Below are 16,539 nucleotides of genomic sequence, written 5' to 3'. Positions count from 1 at the left end.
GAGTTCCAGCCACATGTTTTTTAATTTCTCTGAGCTGTTTACTTAAAGCAACCATATGGGGGGGGGCCAATGTTACCTCCCCAGTATGGGTGGACATTCTCTTTTGTATTCTATATGGTCTTCTATAAAGCATTTCAAAGGGACTCAGACTTTCTTTAGCTCTAGGTTTAGTTTGAATTCGCAACAGTGCCAGTGGAAGAGCTTGGGGCCAGGGTAGATTAACTTCTTGCCTCAATCTTACAATCTGCTGCTTAATCAAATGATTCATTTTCTCCACTTGGCTGCTCGATTGGGGGTGGTATGGAGTATGAAGCTCCCAGTCTATGCCCAGGTGGCTACTAATCTGTTGCACTATTCTGAAAATGAAATGTGATCCTCAGTCCGAGGATACTGTGGCTGGAACTCTGAAGTGTGGTATTATTTCTTGTAATAATACCCTGGTCACTTCTCGAGCCTTGACAATTCTGGTGGGGAACGCTTCTGGCTACCTTGAAAATGTATCTATCAATACTTATAGATACCGATACCCCTCCCTTTCTTTGGAAGTTCTGAAAAGTCAATTTGCCACTGCTGTCCAGGCTCATGGCCCTTCCAATCTGACTAAGTTTTGGTCTGGGGTATTTTTGGGGTTAGTCTGGAGACAAAGATCTCACTGTCAGGTCACTTGAGTAATAGTGGCATATAAATTCCTGGCAACGATTCTTTCAATCAAATAGGTGTTCAGGGCATCTATTTCTGGCGCTCCTCCCTTACTAGTGACCAGAACAAATGGGAAGGGATTACCAGCTTCCCTTCTATGGTAGCCTACCCTTCTTGGCTGTATGTCCCTTTTTGATCTTTGATTAGTCTTCTATCTTTCTTTGACATATTGCCCCGGTCGCGGGAGGCGACCGGCACGCCCGCCAGGAGGGGCCGCGCCCTGCCTTAGCTGCTGGCAGGCAGGGTCGCGGTACGGCCACTGGCTGGGGTCCCGTAACCGCCAGAGGCGGCCTTTAAGTGTGGACCTTACGCCGAAGGATCGAGGTAAAGGAAAAAGGAAGGGCTCTCTTCTTGCTTCTCCGAGCTGCTTTATTTCTTTCCCGCGCAAAGGTGGTGCCGGGGCGGCGCCGCTTGGAACCGGCAGCGTGGCACAGGAGTTATTCTTTCCCGCGGCGGGACCGCGCCGGAGCGAGGCAGATGACGCAACAGCCGCAGGCAGCGGCGGCAGTCTCTCCCCCCCCCCCCCCCCCCCGCGGCGGGACCGCGCGGGCGGCAGCAGCAGTCGCGCAGTCCCTCTCTCTCGGCTGGAGTCGCGGTTGCGCGGACGGCGCAGGGGGAGCGCCGGGGACGGCGTGCAGGAGTGGCGGCGGCTGCGGCGGCGCGGGCAGGAGCGGGGCAGCCGGTGCCGCGCGAGCGTTCCTCTTTCTCGCGGCGGGGGCCGCAGTGGCCCGGGAGGAGGCTCCGCCGGCAGCGCGGTCAGGAGCGGGGCAGCTGATGCCGCGCGGGCGCCCCCCCCTCCCCGCGGCGGGGAGCGGGGCCGGCTGCAAAAGAGCTGCGCCGCGGCGGATGCCGGTGGAGCGCGGGATCTGGCAGGGCGCGGGAGCCGCGCAGATCGAACGGGGGGGCAGTAGCAGAGAACAGGGAAAAGAGGAAAACAGCAGCTTTTATGCAGGAGAGATGTGGAAACCCTGGAAGGGGCTGTCTGGCTAGCTAGGAGGGGTCTAGGGTGACAACTATAAACACGATCTGAAGCGGGGAAGACACAGTCCAATGGCAAAAGGGAAAAATCACAACTGACAGGGAATCTTCCAGGCAAAGGGGCAAGATCTTTAGGGATGGACAGGGAAGCATCTGGAATTATTCTGACACGGCGAGACATGGAACAAACAGCTCCAGACATAGACCAAACATCTTAAAACTGCCAATGTCACAGGCAGGGAGAGACTAAACATCAAACCCTCACTGCCACATTTCTTATTATATTCTGGCTTACCTTCAAGGGAAATTTGTCCATCTGGAATTAGAGCTCTTTTAATAGCTACCTCACCTTTCGTTGCTTCCTTTGCCTTTCTATCCACCAGCTCATTTCTTTCTTCCAATTCTGAGCTCACTCTCTGATGTGCTTTAATATGCATAATTGCTACTTTTTCAGGCAGCTGAACTGCTTCCAGCAGCTGGATTATCTCTTGTGCATGTTTGATGCTTTTTCCTTGTCAGGTCAGCAGTCCCCTCTCTCTCCAGATGACTATGTGCATACACAACTCCGAACACATACCTCAAGTCTGTATAGATGTTTATTCTCTTTCCTTTTGCCATTTCCAAGGCACAGGTCAGTGCAATTAGCTTACTGTGCAGAGGTTCTTGTTGGTAAAAGTTCAGATTCTATTACCTCTCTGCAAGTAGTGACTACATATCTAGCATGTTGCTTTCTACTGGCAACGTAGCTACTCTTGTCAGTGAACCAGGTCTCTGCATCGTCTAAAGGAGTGTCCTTCAAGTCTGGGCATCTGGAGTAAGTAGCTTCAATAGTCTCCAGGCAATCGTGGTGTACTGCTTCTCTTTGATCTCACTAAGAAAAGAAGCTGGGTTCACAAGGTTAGTGACTACAGAGTCCTTTGCCCAGCATTAATCTCATACCCCTGGTAGATTACTTTCTGTTTCCCTACCTGTGCCTTTTTCTTTGATACTCTGTACCCTTGGAGCCCTAGGAAATTCAAAAGGCTTACTCTCCAGGCCACACATGCTTCCCTCGTCTGATTGGCTACTAGAAGATCATCTATGTACTGCAATAGCCTTCTTTTTTCCTGTGGAGCTTCTCAAGACTAGATCTTTTGCAAGTTGTTCCCCAAACAGAGTAGGGGAATTTTGAAGCCTTGCGGCAACATGGCCCATGTGAGCTGGGTTTTGCGCCCGCTTTTAGTGCTTTCCCATAGGAATGCAAAAATTTTCTGTCTGGCTTTGTGTATAGGGAGGCAAAAGAAGGCATCTCTCAGATCTAAGTATGCTTTTTCAGATTGGCCAGTTGCCCCCTTACCATAACATAATCTGTTATAGTCATCGAGGCTTTATTTAACACTGAGTATGTTGCCTCTGTGTCTACTAAAAACTCTATTTTCTTAGTTCTCATCTTTCTACCCTATCCCAACCCTTCGCCTTTTAATTCAAAGTCTTGGGGTATAAAATAGGCTGAGCACACTCAGCTTTAATTATTTCTTCTGGGTTTCTTAAGTTACTTGAAACTCTCTTTTCTAATAATTCAAACACCCTGTTACTTCTTTGCTTCTCACGACTCTTTGCTACTAAAATCCTTATAGCTCTCTGAGTAGCCTTTGTTTCCTTAGAATAACACAAATGACAAAGTGCCTGTCTTGGTCTCCTCCACCTAAACTCTGTTTTACAAAATCTCAGTCTTTTCCCTGACAATGTAATTAAAGCATTGTTTCCACTGACACTCACTTTGCTGCCTTGCAAAAGGCTGTGCCCGTTACAGCAAAAACTCTGATATGCCCACAAACACAGACCCCCCCCCCCCCACCCCCTTCTCGTATCTCAAATTCAAGAGAGTCAAGGCTTAAGTTGCTGTGGGAGGGGAATTCCTGGAATTCTTTTTATTTGTTTTACCACAGTTAAACATAAATCACCATACTGTAGTTTTTCTACATAAAATGCTACACTTGTTGCAAACAAAATCCTAAAATCTCCACAAACACAACCATACAATCCCGAGAATCAAATTACCACAATATGGGGGAAGAAGTATCTCTTAAAGTGCTCACTTTTCTTGACACAGCCCAACATACAACACTTCAGCATCTACCTACATCAGCTTCTTCTGGTCCTCACACACTCTGGACACAATCAAAATAACAGCACACAGTAAAATTCCAAGGATGAAGTCCAAACTACTGGGACAGAGGAACCCCCTGAGTTTGTCTAGCTATGGTTAAAATGTGCACAATCTACACAAATAATCACTTTTAAACAGAATAAATGTCTTCACCTACATTTCTCTACTTGTTCCGCTTCTACGCAGGGCGCCTTTTGTTTTTATAGCCTGCTTTAGTTGGTGCCTCAGGCCTCACCCAGACGCTTCAGATGCGGGTAGAACTTCTCCCCGCACGCTGTGGGTACACTCACTCATTCGCTCTCTTTTATACACCATGCATTCACACGATTACAAACACGTGTCCAGACACCACAAGCACACAAAGTTCGGGTTCACTCAACTCACCCCCAGAGTCGCTAGCAGCCACTCTATCCAACAGTGAACCCGTTCCCCAAGTCACTCTATCAACCTCTGCTGCCGACTGTGCTCTCGGTCAATAGCTGCCTGCAAGCACAGGGATGAGGCTGTGTGCTCAGACATCTCTGAGTGACTTATCAGTAGCCCTATCTCTCCTGGGGTCCACTAATATACATACCGTTTATCCACACACCAGCAGGTTGTTGTCTGTCTCCGTAGGAGGCAAGCCGAGATGGAGCAAAGCTCCTCCAGGGAAAATCCCAGGGCATGCCTTAGGAGGTCCGCCCCCCCCTCCGCCCCTGCGAGGACAGAGACGGTCTCCTGCCTGGCCTCGCCAAAATGATTTGCGGGGAAAAAAACTAATTCTACAACTTTGTAAAAGTTGTAAAGCTGGTATGTTTATTACAGCGCTGGATACATGTGGGGATCGTTGTTCCCCCTAAAGGACATGTGCACCCCTGAGAACTCTCAATCCTTTTTTATCTCCTTTACTGATTCATATGCATAGAATTTTACAATAGGTTCATACATATTCATTTTACTGATTTTGTGTTACACTTGCAGCTAGTTATTTATCAGAAAGTACAGAAAGAACTCCTGGGTCATCTTGCCCTGTCTCTCGAAGCTTCAACCCTAGTCTCCATCTGTTTCAAAGTTCAAGGGGCCCCTCTTAGCTCAGTCCTTTGGCTGAAGCAGTTTTTTGAGCATAGGGGTTTTTTTGCAAGAACAGGCAGTCTTGAACGCAGATCAAACAGCTATGCTTGCAAGCTACAGACTTAATAATTCAAAGAGGCACATTTCACCTAAATCTGAAATGGATTTTTACTGTAGAAAATTTCTACTCTGTTTCACTATGGAGAAAAATCTAATTGGTACTTTAGATTCTTTTTTCCCTGTAAAGCATGAAGGTACAAGGAGATGAAAGTGTTCGAATTGTAGATATCGAGCAAAAGCCTATGTGCTAAAGTAAGCAGATGTTAAAGTAGTTGTGATCCTATGAGAAGTTTGAACAGAGAAGGAGAGAAGAGTGATGAAGATCCTGTGCCCCCGGGAAGACAAGAAGATCTCTGTTCCTAGACATGAAGATGATTTCCGAGATAGATAATGAGAACCTTTGCTTTTGAACAGCTCATCTTTAAAACAGTACCCCGTAAGTTGACATGGCCCATAAACACAGCTGTGGAAAAAGCTTGTGGAAAATGGAAGGGACTTCACGCTTGCAGATTTCCCCAGGCAGCTGCTATTTGTGGAAATTGAGAGCCACGAGAGAACTGTCTTCTTGTGGAGAAGTCTCCATAACATTAACAAGAGGGACTTCTCCCCCTAAGTTAACTGAAGAAAGACAATTCTAGAGGTGGTAAACTGACTGAAAATTTTAGGTTTTGTCTCTTTACATTGTCAGTAGGAATAAAAGGTTGTAGGGGGACAATGAGTGTCCTGAAGGGTACTATTAATACATTTTTCTTTATACCCATTTAAAGCTTTGAGCCTGCTTTGCCTTTCTCTGTGATGGTGTTCACAGAGGTCTTAGGATGAGGGAAGAGACGAGGATCTGACTCCATGTTTCAGAAGGCTTGATTTATTATTTTATTATATATATTATATTAAAACTATAGTAAAATAATAGAAGAAAGGATTTCATCAGAAGGCTAGCAAAGAATAGGAAAGGAATGATAACAAAAGCTTGTGTCTCAGACAGAGTCCAAACCAGCTGACTGTGATTGGCCATTAATTAGAAACAACCACATGAGACCAATCACAGATGCACCTGTTGCATTCCACAGCAGCAGATAATTATTGTTTACATTTTGTTCCTGAGGCCTCTCAGCTTTTCAGGAGAAAAAAAATCCTAAGGAAAGGATTTTTCATAAAACATGTCTGTGACATTTCTCCTAATCCTACCGCACAGCAGGAAAAGAATAAGTGCATTCTAGTAAGTGCACTGGTGATTGGCCAGCACTGAACCCACCACACTAATTGGTGCATCAGCCAGGAAATCTCAAATTGGCAAACCAAAACCACTTCAAGGAAAATCACAAGAAACCTAGAGAGGACATGAATGAGAGCTTTCTCCAAATCTCAGCAGTACAGATCAGAAGTTCTGATACCAGATGTAGACGTCCCCCCAGAGAGGGAGAGAAGGGATGCCCCATGAGATGAGCTGTGGTTCAGACAACAAGACTCAGAGAGGAAGTTCCACTAAAAGGAAGCAGCTCCAGTAGCCTGTAGCCGAACTGCCAGGTATGATGATGATGACGACATATCCTATCCCCTTGAAGGAACCTCCAAGACATATGCCCAGGGAGGAAAGAAAACCAGGCTTAGAGGAGCCCTGCCTCTAGACAAGTAGAGGCTAGGGAAAACTGTGTTTTCTGGACTGTGTGGATTCGTTGGCCTCACACATCAGAACCACAAAAATATGAGGCCTTGGTCAACACTGGTGCGCAGTGCACACTAATCCCATCAAGACATGTGGGGGCAGAATCTGTCTATTGCTGGTGTGACAGGGGGATCACAAGATTTTACTTTGGTGGAAGCTGATGTGAGCCTGACTGGAAATGAGGGGAAGAAACACCCTGTTGTGCCTGGCCCAGAGGCCCCATGCATTTTGGGCACAGACTTCCTCCAAAGTGGGTATTTCAAAGACCCAAAAGGACTCAGGTGGGCATTTGGGATAATAGCTGTAGAGACAGAGGGCATCAAGCAATTGAACACCTTGCCTGGACTATCACAGAACCCATCTGCAGTAGGACTCCTGAAGGTGGAAGAGCAATGAGTACCAACTGCCACCTCGACAGTGCACCGCCCACAGTATAGAACAACTCAAGATGCTGTGATCCCCATCCAAAGATGATGCGTGACCTGGAGTGCCAAGGGGTGGTCAGCAAGACCCACTCACCCTTCAACAGCCCCATTTGGCCTGTGCATAAATCTGAAGGAGAATGGAGATTGACTTTGGACTATCGTGCCTTGAATGAAGTGACTCAACCATTGAGTGCTGCTGTGCCAGACATGTTGGAGCTGCAGTACAAGCTGGAGTCCAAGGCAGGAAAGTGGTACGCCACTATCGATATTGCCAATGCATTTTTCTCCATTCCTCTGGCAGAAGAATGCAGGCCTCAGTTTGCTTTCATGTGGAGGGGAGTGCAGTATACCTGGAACCGACTGCCCCAGGGGTAGAAGCAGAGTCTTACCATCTGCCATGGACTGATCCAGGCTGCACTGGAAAAGGGTGAGGATCCAGAACATCTACAGTACATCGATGAGATCATTGTGTGGGAGAACACAGCAGTAGACGTGTTTGAGAAAGGAGAGAAAATAATCCAGATTCTCCTGAAATCCGGTTTCACCATCAAGAACAAAGTTAAGGGACCTGTCCGAGAAATCCAGTTCCTGGGAGTAAAGTAGCAAGATGGATCGTGTCATATTGCATTTGAGTTGCCCCCAGATGAAGGAAGGAATGATGAATCCGACTTCATGTTCTCAGAAGGCTAATTTATTATTTTAAGATAGTATATTATATTAAAGAATGCTATACTAAACTATACTAAAGAATACAGAAAGGATACTTACAGAATGCTAAAAAGATAATGAAAACTCGTGACTCTTTCCAGAGTCCCGACACAGCTTGGCACTGATTGGCCAATGAGTGAAAACACTCTCACCAGAAACCAATGAAACAATCACCTGTTGGATAAACAATCTCCAACACATTCCACATGAGCAAAACAGAGGATAAGCAAATGAGATAATTACTGTTTTCCTTTTTCTCTGAGGTTTCTCAGGTTCCCAGGAGAAAAATCCTGGGCTAAGGGATTTTTCAGAAAATGTGAATGTGACAGTGTCAGATTCCTACCGATGTCATGAATAAGATCACAGCTGTCTCCACCAACCAACAAGAAAGAAACACAAGCTTTCCTATCTGCCATAGGCTTTTGGAATATGCATATTCCTGAGTACAGCCAGATTGTGAGCCCTCTCTACTTGGTCACCTGCAAGAAGAACACTTTCCAGTGGGGCCCTGAACAGCAGAAAGACTTTGCCCAGATTAAGCAGGAGATCGCTCATGCAGTAGCCCTTGGCCTGGTCAGGACAGGACCAGATGTCAGGAACATGCTCTCCTCTGCATCTGAGAGCCATGGTCTGTCCTGGAGCCTTTGGCAGAAGGTGTCTGGTGAGGCTCGAGGCTGACCACTAGGATTTTGGAGTCGAAGTTACAGAGGGTCGGAAGCCAACTGCACCCCAACAGAGAAGGAAATTTTAGCTGCCTTATGAAGGAGTCCAAGCCACCTCAGAGGTAATAGGCACTGAAGCACAATTCCTTGCAGTGGTTTTGGTTTGCTAATTTAAGATTTCTCTAATTTTGAGTTTTTTTCAGCTAACATACTAAAGAATGTGGCAGGTTTGGTGTTGGATAACATGTGTGTTTCACAGAGGCGTATCCAGCTTCTCAGTAGTTCAATAGACTGTTAATTAAAAAAAAAAAAATCTTTGCATCACTTCACTGAATTTCCTCCCATTCTAAACCAGTACGCTCCACCTCTCGCTTATGTGAAATACACATCCAAGAGCTACTATCTAAATTACATGCCCTATAACACTTTTACTTAGAACAATAAAACAAACTGAATCAGGTAACGGGGGAAAAAATTTACATTAACTTCTACCCCTAGAATTTCACTATAATTACAATAAAACTTTTTCACTATTATTCTACCTAATTTTATGATCTAATATGTGCCTCGCCATTCATTTCTCTTAATAAATTCTTCATCTTAGAGCCTTCATCAATTGCCTGTATTTTCTATTAAAAAACGTGGCAGTTTCAGTTTGAAACCAGGCAGAAACACCAATTTCGTGTAGCAGTTTTGGTTTGCTAATTTAAGATTTCTCCAATTTTGAGATTTTCTCGGCTAATGCACTAAAGTGTGGTGAGTTTGGTGCTGGCTAATTACTAATACACTCACTTCTTGTTGTGAGAAAGGATTAGGAGAAAGGTAAAGCAAGCTTAAAACTTTAAAAGGGTATAAAGAAAATTTTATTAAAAGTAACTAGAAGGGAAAAAAGTAGTTAGAATTAAAACAAACTCTTCAGAACACTTCTCCTCCCCCCACAACTTTTTCTTTCTTACTGACAATGTAAAGAAACTATAAACTTAAGATTTCTAGTCAGTTTACTACTTTTAAAATAGTCTTTTTTCAGTTTACTGAGGGAGACAAGTCCCTCTTGTTAAGGTTGGGAGACAAGTCCTTCTTGTTAAGGTTATGGAGACTTCTTTACAAGAGGAAAGAAAACAGTTCTCTCATGGCTCTCAATTTTATTACTAATAGCAGCCGCCCAGGGAACTTTGCTATCGTGAAGTTTTTCTCATTGCTACAAGCTTTCTCACAGCTTGTCCATGGGCTATGTTGATTTATGAGGTATTGTTTTAAAGATGAGCTGTTCAAAGGCAAAAGTTCTTATTATCTATTCCTAAAATTATCTTCATCTTTGGGAACAGAGATCTTTTTCTTTATCTCTTGGAAGCACAGGACTACTCTTGTCTCTTCTTCTGTTCAAATTTCTCATGGGATTACAGTTATTTCAACATTTGCTTATCTTAGCATGGAGGCTTTTGCTCAATATCAATTTGAACACTTTAATCTCCCTATAGTTTCATGTGTCATAAGGAAAAAGAGTATTTTCTGTATACCTTACAAGAGGATATCAGCTCCAAAACAAGGCATCTCTTCCTCCCTACCATCTGGGACTTAACTTCTTCCTTACGGACTTTGATGTCTTCATGCTGTTCCTTTACGTGCTTACATCTTGTTCCTTTCACTCACTCAAGAAAAGATTAAATCCCTAAAAAAGTTAACATCAAGCCTAAAGCCAACCTGACCCGCTATAATTTGTAGCAAAGAGCTACGACTGAGCTGTGTCAAGATCAACCTCATAGTTAGTCTTTAGTTTTCTACATGAACTGCAAGAGTCTCTAGTTTCAGCCGCACTAAGAGAAAGAGATTTGATAATAAAATCTTCACAGCCACAGCCAGACCTGCTCCAGCCCAGGCTCTGTAGTTTTTTCTGCTTTCCTGCCTAGCAGCTGCTAGAACTCAGCTCACCTAGACTAGAGCTGGTAAGAAGATGCCAGCAAGCAACCTAAAGAAGAGAAAAGAAGCCCAACCCACAGCAAGACCTCCCAGCCTGACCTAGCCGAGACAGAAAAGAAGCCAAGAACTGCCAACTCCTCGCCAACCAAAAAGGAAAGAGACAATTCTCGAGTTTTTTCGTCTCTAACGTGTTTCACAAAAGCGTGTCCAACTTCTCAATAGTTCAATAAACTGTTAGTTACACAAAAAAAACTTTACATCACTTCCCTAAATTTCCTCTGATTCTAAACCAAAACACTCTTCCTGGCACCCCAGCTACCAGTGCTGGGGTGGATGTTCAAAGCAAAGGTTCCCTCTACCCACCATGCCCCCAATGCCACATGGAGCAAGTGGGTTGCCCTCACTGCACAGTGTGCCCATATTGGAAAACTGAATCGCCCTGGGATTTTGGAGATAATTATAAATTGGCCTGAACATGAAAACTTTGGTCTCACTGATAAAGAGGAACAAGTGACACGTGCTGAAGAAGCTCCACCATACAACCAACTGCCAGCAGAAGAAACACACTACGCTCTTTGTACTGATGGTTCCTGCCACATTGTAGGGATGAAACAAAAGTGGAAAGGAGCCATAGGGAGCCCAGCATGACAGCTTGCAGAAGCTACTGAAGGAGAAGGTGGATCAAGACGACTCGCTGAACTCAAAGCTGTTCAACTGGCCCTGGACATTGCAGAAAGAGAGAAGTGGCCAAAGCTCTGCTTCTACATTGATTCATGGATGGTAGCCAATGCTTTGTGGGGATGGTTGGAGAAGTGGAAAAAGGCTAATTGGCAGCATAGAGGAAAACGAGTCTGGGCTGCTGAAGAGTGGAAAGATATTGCTACCAGGGTAGGGAAACTATCTGTGAAAGTCCGCCATATAGATGCCCATGTCCCCAAAAGTAGAGCTAATGAGGAGCACCAAAACAATAAGCAGGTAGATCAGGCTGCAGAGATAGTGGTGTCAAAGATAGACAAATTGGCAACACAAGGGGGAGTTGTTCCTAACTCGATGGGCCCATGATGCCTCAGGTCATCAGAGCAGAGATGCCACCTATAAGTGGGCACAAGACCAAGGGGTAGATTCAAACATATACATTATTTCTGAAGTTATCCATGACTGTGAGACGTGTGCTGCCATCAAGCAGGCCAAGAGGTTGAAACCGCTATGTTATGGTAGGCAGTGGTCCAACTATAAATATGAAGAGGCCTGGCAGATTGACTACATCACACTTCCCCAGACATGCCACAGTAAGCACTACGTGCTCACAATGTCAGAAGCCACCACAGGATGGTTGGAGACCTCCCCTGTGTCTCACACTACTGCCCATAACACCATCCTAGGCCTTGAAAAATAGGTCCTTTGGAAGCATGGTACCCCTGAGAAGATTGAGTCAGATGATGGGACTCATTTCAAGAACAGCCTTATCAACACCTGGTCTAGGGAACATGGCATTGAGTGGGTGTACCATATCCCCTACCATGCACCAGCTGCAGGCAAAGTGGAGAGGTACAACGGACTGTTAAAAACCACCTTGAAAGCATTGGGTGGGGGATCTTTCAAAAATTGGGAGCAGCATTTAGCAAAGGCCACCAGGTTAGTTAATACCTGAGGATCCACCAACCAAGCAGGCTCTGCCCAATCTGAGTCCCTGCATACAGTAGACGGAGACAAACTCCCAGTAAGTACATGTCAGAGGTTTGTTAGGAAAAACTGTTTGGATTAATTCTGCCTTTAGTACAGACAAACCCATTCGTGGGGTTGTCTGCTCAGGGACCAGGTTGCACATGGTGAGTAATGCAGAAAGATGGAACATCACAATGTGTGCCTCAGGGAGATCTGATTTTTTTGTGAGAACCATGTGTAAATATCCCTGTTTGCTGAATGTTACTGCCATTGTCTGTGTATAGCTGTATACTATGTATATATATATGTATGTATAGTGTTTTAGAGTTATAATATATATTGTCGCTGTGGCACTTGATAAAGAAGGATGCAGGACATGTTTTATGGTGCAAAAGAAAGGATCAAACCCCATTTATATTGCACATCCCCTCTTATAGGGTTTTTTAGGAACATCCCCTGTCTATCCCAAATTGGTCAGTAACAAGTTGTTACCCTGTATTGATTGGTGACTCAAACCCCTGGTGTGTATGTGCAGGAAAAGTTGTTTGTGAGAGATAGTTTTCATTTTTCTGTCTAATGGTGTAAAAACAGTTTATACAGGTGGCTAGTGTTTATCACAGTCCTAGAGTTCTTTCACAGGGAAAGTGGGTTGTTTTCTGTTGCAGTGTGATGCCATTTCCTGTTTCACCTATCCCAACCCCCCAGGTGTGCCAACCTCTCCTTTCCCCTCCCCCTGTCCCCAGGGCTTAAAAGGAGATGGGGCCATGCGGTCGGGATTCTGTTGGGAGCTATTACAAGATTCAGAGGTCTGTCATCCTGGAATAAAACTCTGGATTAAAACTCTATGATAGAATCCTCTCCTTTTTCTCTTCACCGTCACCTGAACCTTTTCCACCAGAGGTAAACTGAGTTTCTACTATGCCTGGATTTGTTCCGAGTGCCTAGCTGCAGCATCCAGCCGGCCAAAGGTATCTCTGAGGTGAAACACCACAGCTGCCGCCCTTGGCCCAGCAGCAAGGGTCAGACGAGGCCAGGCACATCCCACCTGGAAATATTGGGATTAATATTCCATAGTTTTCCACAGTCTTAGAGCTCTTTCTCAGGAAAAGCAAGTTGTTTTCACTGCTGCAGAACTCTGTTCTCACAAAGAGCTGTCAGCTTTCTCATGGTTTCTGAGTCAGGATTCAGTTTGTAGGCCTTTGGCCTGCTGTTTCACTACCACAATGTATTAGTTTTGGTAGGAAGCTGACAATATGGGGATAAGGGGTGGAATGTCCTGGGGTGACTTTATGATGCTTGTATCCCCATTCATCTGTTTAGCCCAGAAATAAGTTTTGCAACTTGAAGACTGATTCTGAGAGCGAAGGGGGGAGGGGGGGAGAGAAGAAGCGTGCAGTTTGTTTTCAGAAACTACACTCACTCCTCCACATTCCTGCTCCTGGACTGTGTCGTCTGTGGACGGACAGCCAGCGGGACAGAGCTCTCCTTTTCTTTTTAGTTAGTTTTTAGCTAGCTGAGGCAGAGAAGTTCCCTGGACTGTGGTTTTTCTTTTTCTTGGAACTGTTCAAACTTGCTTTGGACTGAAAACTCAGAAGAGCACCAGCAGCTCATACCTGTGGCCCACTGGGCCATGCCTGGGCCATGGCATTTCCAGCACCAGAGGGACTGATAAGAGACTGAGTGAGCCAAGCTACAGCCAATAAAGGACTTTCTGAGTTTGTCATCTCTTTAGAGTGGCAAGAGGTTTTATTGTTTGATATTGTTCACTTTTTTTTTTGTTCTGGTGCATGCTTTGCCTGTTTAATAAACAGTCTTTTTCCACTTATCTCCAAGGAAATATTTTCCTGAACCAGTTGGGGGAGGGGCTGCTTGAATCTGTTTTCTAGAGGAACCCCTTTAGAGCTTTTCTCCCAAATTTTCCCTAAACCAGGACAGGTATTTAATACCATATGAGGTCGTGTGCAGCAATAAATGCTAAGAGAAAGAAGGAGGAGAGGAGACATTCATTAAGGTGTTTGTCTTCTGAAGCAACACTATACGTACTTAGATCCTACTTCCCAAGAGGTGGCTGGAGATCACCTACTAATGGGAAGTAGAGAATAAATCTTTTTGTTTTCTTTTGCTTCCTTACACAGCCTTTGCTTTTTTAATGAAACTACCTTTATCTCAACCCATGAGGTTTTCATCTTATTTTCTCCCCCTGTCCTGCTGAGAAGGGGGAGTGATATAGTAGCTTGGTGGTGTTACCAAAGAGTGTTTGCGATCACTTAAAAAATCACCGGCAAGGGTATTAGCAAAAACCAGCTTTAATATTAAGCAATGGCATGACAAAGTTCATTGGCAAGTTTCACTCTACCACTTACTAGTCAGTCAAGGCACATCAAGGAAAAACAAGAAACAACAAAACCAAACAAAATCCAGGCAATCAAAACAGAAATAAAATGAGACCTATCTAGGGGTGTGTGTGTGTGTGTTTAGGGGTGTGTGACAAAAGGATAGTGAGGGCAGGAATAAAAGGAATATGGCCTAAAAGCTTAACAGCATTTAGACTTAATAGTACTTTAACTTTGTGACAGCTACAGCTGGTCTGAAGCTGCACAGATAAAATTTGCCATAACAGAACCCCAATTCAACTAGCCTAGTTTGTTAAAGAGTAGAAGTAAATGGGTCCCCAGATAAGACAATGATAGTTTGGATTTGAACTCAAACTGGGGACCCCAGTAAATCCCATTCAATCCTGAATGCAGACATCTAATTGGCCAGTGAGCTGGGCGGTATTGAGACCTCAACAAATCGCGTGTTCAAGCGTGGGAATTTTGAACCCCCTCTAAAAGGGGGCATCCATGAATAAATGTTGGCTGTTGTCGCACGATCTTGGCATATTCAATCATGTGCCTGTCTCCAAAACTGTGACAAATGTAACAAGTGGTGAACCCCAGATGTGACGTAACAGCTGCTGTGGGAAGAGTGGGGAGAGAGAGGGCAGAGTGTAGAGCTTGCCTGCAGTGTACAGGGCTGCCTAAAAATATGGATAAAGATATGGACCCTCCTTTTACGGGAATGGGGGGTAGACTATGAAGAGCAGGCTTTGTTAGCCTTGCTGATGTGGACTAAGAACCACGGGTTAGAAACAACTAAAGAAGCCTCCCTTGATATAAAAACTTGGGAGCGGACTGGGAGATTCATAATCAAAGCAGCCTTCACAGGTGATGAAGTCGCCATAAAAGTTATAAAGCCCTGTAGGCTCATTTTGGGCTTGTTGAGGCAGTTAAAAACCGAGAAGTACAGCTAGGACAGGGCACCGGACACGCTGGAGGAGCAGATGGGCGAGACGGCCACTTCACACTGCCACACTACGCTGAACAGGTGCCCTGCCAAGTGGCAGAGCCGTGGCAGGTGGCAGAGCTGTGGCTGTGCCGGGCCACGGCTGTGCCGGGCTGCGCTGTGCCCCCTGCTGCCTGCACTGCTCGTGCCAGAGCTGTCCTCTATTGCCACAGAAACACTCGGACCACCTCTGCACGAGGATGATTGGCTTGACTCTGAAACCACGCCTGTGGTCCCACCTCCGCCTGGCATGCCCACTCACGACTGTGACTTGTGGGCGGACACCAGAGATGCATCATCACACATACCCAGAACTCAAGCCACCGTCATACCCGGAAGTATAGATGGGATGCAAAATCCCAGAAGCACGGTACCACATACTCTGCCGCAGACGCTGCCGAGAATGGTACAGCCACAGGGACACATACCGACAAGGAACTTCAGCAACACCTGTGGAGAGAATCTGAGCCATTGCCTTTTTGCCGAACCCCGCGAGACTGCCGCCGCTGTGCTGCCAGCATTTAGGCTCAGTCCGGTCAGTGTCTGGCAACAGGTAAAGTGAGCTGTGATCACGCATGGGGATTTCAAAGGAGCAGACAAAATTGACATGCCTATGCCAGGTGGTTGGGAGTCTGGGGATGGGACAGTTGAAATATACCCAGTGCTGAGAGGTAGTGGAACCATGTCCAATAAATATACACCTTTTCAATGGCCAGTTCTTTCTGAATTGTGCCAGCTCATTGCAAAGCATAGCCTGGGGTCTCCTGCAGTAGCAAACATGCTGCAATTTCTAACTGCAGAAGAAATAATTCCTTTTGATATTAAGCAGCTAGCTAAATTGATATATACCCCAGTTCAGTATATGGTTTTCGAATCCACCTGGTGACGTAGTGCAGAGCAGCAGGAATTACAAAACTTAAGAGTTTTGCAACAGGATCCACGCTTTGGGGCAAGGGTTTCTCAGCTCCTAGGATTGCCACCAGTGGGGGACCCCCAACTTCAAGCAAGGTTACACCCATTGGTGCTGGTACAAGTAAAAGATTTGGGGATACAGGCATTGTTCAAAGTGGCAAACATGGCTAACCAGACCCAGAGATATTCAGAGATTAAACAAGGAGTTATAGAGCCATACCTGCAATTTATAGAAAGACTGCAGGATACCATGGAAAAACAAATAGTAAATATTAAGGCCAGAAATCAATTAATTTTACAGTTGGTAAGGGACAATGCTAATGA

Source organism: Agelaius phoeniceus, chromosome W (genome assembly GCF_051311805.1).
Source record: "Agelaius phoeniceus isolate bAgePho1 chromosome W, bAgePho1.hap1, whole genome shotgun sequence".
Taxonomy (NCBI): domain Eukaryota; kingdom Metazoa; phylum Chordata; class Aves; order Passeriformes; family Icteridae; genus Agelaius; species Agelaius phoeniceus.
This window is presented reverse-complemented; position numbering follows the sequence as displayed.